Genomic DNA, 2,810 nt, shown 5'->3' with positions numbered 1-2,810 from the left:
GCTTAGATCAATAGAAGAATCAGAGGAAAATCAAAACAAAATTTTATTTCTTAACCTCACATAAATTGTCCTTTTTACAATAACTGCAGGGGTATTGACTGTAGCTATTTCAACACTGTTTTTTAGTTAATTAATTAATTTTTGCTTAAGAGCCCCACAACAAACACCAAGCTACACAGCCATAACGTATACTCAGGGGACATAGGCAGACCTCTACAGGCTCCCTGGTTCTCAGTTCACTCTTTGTAAGCCCCTATAAGCCCTGCTTACTGGATTTTGTTACCTGTGTTTTTGTTGTGTCCTTGAACCCTTTGGATCCTACAATCTTTCCTCCACCGCTTCTGCAGGATTCTCTGATCTCTGCCTAGTGTTTGGCTGTGGGTCACAGTATCTGCTTCCATACATTCCTGAATCAAGCCTCTGATGACAATTATGCTCGGCTCCTGTGTAGGAGTATAGCAGAATAGCATTAGAAATCATCTATTGACTTATTTTATTTATTGCTTGCCATTTTTTGTTGTTCTTGTTCTATTCTACGTCACTGGGCTATCCAGTCTCCAGATCTTGGCCATCCAGGCAGGTCAGATGTTGGCTTCCTCTCCTAGCATGGGTCTCATGCTGGATTAGTCATTGGTTAGCCACAAGTTCTGTACTACCTTTACCACAGGACATTTTGCAGTCAGGACAGATTGGAGGTGGGCCATTTTGTGGCTGGGTTGGTGTTCCATTTAAAGCTCTGACTGCTGACAGAAGATGGACAGTTCAGGATTCATATCCCCCATTGCTAGGAGTCTTCACTACAGTCACCCTCGTAGATTCCAGGGATTTTCGATTGCACTAGGTTTCTACCTCGCCCCTCCCCAAATGCTCAATTCTCCCAGATATGCCAGTTACTATCCCTTATGTTTACTATACACAGATCATTATATGCTAAGAATTGACAGTTCTTGCTTTCTAATAATAATTTGCATTTCTTTTAATGCAAGCAGTTATTAAGTGTTTCTTACTATTATAATTTACCCACCACTTTAACTTATTTTACAATGTTCCCAGGGATAAGAGCTACTTTATCACCGCAACAGGATTGAGAGGCCCCATCTTTCAGTGCTTCTGCTCACACCATTCAAACTCACTTGGCGGTTACATGGAACCATTAGTTTGCTTTTGTTGTAGAATTATTAAAGAAGGTTTATTCACTTTTAATATTTTATATATTTCAAATGTATAAATGCTATCTGGAGGGAGCATACTAAAGTTTGTATAATGAGAACATTTAGAGACTTAAAACATTTTCTGTGACTGCAAGGCTATTAATTCTATAACAGACTATAGAAATATGCAAGTTTGGTTAATTATATGCAATCACTATTCAAATAGTTTATTGTAACTTTAAAAATTAATTATAGAATGTAGTAGCAAGAGAAAGATAAATCTTTGCGTTTGTTTTGTCTTTGCCTATACTTTTGAAGCTTTAGCTGTCTGATTCTGACCACATGGGTGCAATGCATTAAAGAAGTCACACCAGTTCACTTCTGTAAGATTAATGTCATACATACTTTCATGAAAACACTTGTTACATAGTAGCTATAACCCAGAAAGTGTTATAGGGCCTGTAAAAATATAATTAGGTAAAACTTTTAAGTTAAAATTTGATTTTAAAATAATAGTGAGTTCATTTACTGTCTTTACAGAAAAGCAAATTAAAAATTAAGATGGGAGGACTAGAATCTGCATATAAGATAAAATTCTTGCTCTATTGATTGATTACTTATTCATTTCCTTCTTTAAAATGTTAATTTTTTTCAAGTTTATGCCCTGTATTTTAAAATGACTATAGTAGCAGTTAATGCTAATATGTGACTGTTGAGCAGGAAGGCAGGATACTGTATGGTACTCATGTGACCCAGCTCTACAACTCCTTGTATGCATCAAAAAGGCTCTATATCCTACCACAGAGATGTGTGCACATCCTCATTTATTACTATTCTCTTCACAATGGAGAAGAGATGGAAGTAAAAAATGTGTTCAACAACAGATGAATAGATAATAAAAATGTGGTTTCTAATGCAACAGAATTTTATTCTCTAGTAAAGAAAAAATGGAGTTGTCAAAAGTTTTGAAAATTGATATATCTGGAAAATATTATTTGATCAGGTAACTCAAACTCAGAAACATATGAGAGAGAGAGAGAGAGAGAGAGAGAGAGAGAGAGAGAGAGAGAAAGAGAGAGAAGAGAGAGAGAGAGAGAGAGAGAGAGGAGAAAAGAGAGAAGAGAGAAATTGAGAGAGGAGGAGTATAGGATAAGAAATGAGAAGGGAGGCCATGAAAGCAAAATAGAAAAGTTAAGGAAAGAAGGGGAACCTAACAGAATATATATGATTCAAAAGTTAATGAGTCTAAGTGGTACAGGGAGAGGAATGCAATGGAAGAGGAGAGAGAGAATATATTTTCAAATGATGCTTGAAAATACCATAGTGAAAACCAATATTTCGTATGTTAACTGAAGCTTATTTTTTAAAAGACTTTCTTCTGGAGTCTGGCATAAAAGTACTTGTTTACTATTATCTATTCTTTTGGAGTTAACCAATATCTGGTTATAAGACAATGAAAATATAGTGTATACCTTTAACAGCAGAAAATATTCATAATTAACACATGTAACACATCAATGATCATTTTATAATAGCAACAATAAAACTGAATCTAAATTAGTCAACATATTATTAAACAGAATGGAACCATTCATTTTCCCAGGAGCACCAGCCTGTAAGTCTTATACTGTATTCTAAAACGTGTTTTTGACTAGGCTG

This window comes from Mus musculus, chromosome 6, assembly GCF_000001635.26.
Source record: "Mus musculus strain C57BL/6J chromosome 6, GRCm38.p6 C57BL/6J".
Taxonomy (NCBI): domain Eukaryota; kingdom Metazoa; phylum Chordata; class Mammalia; order Rodentia; family Muridae; genus Mus; species Mus musculus.
The sequence above is the reverse complement of the archived record's forward strand: the minus strand, read 5'-3'. Positions refer to the sequence as shown.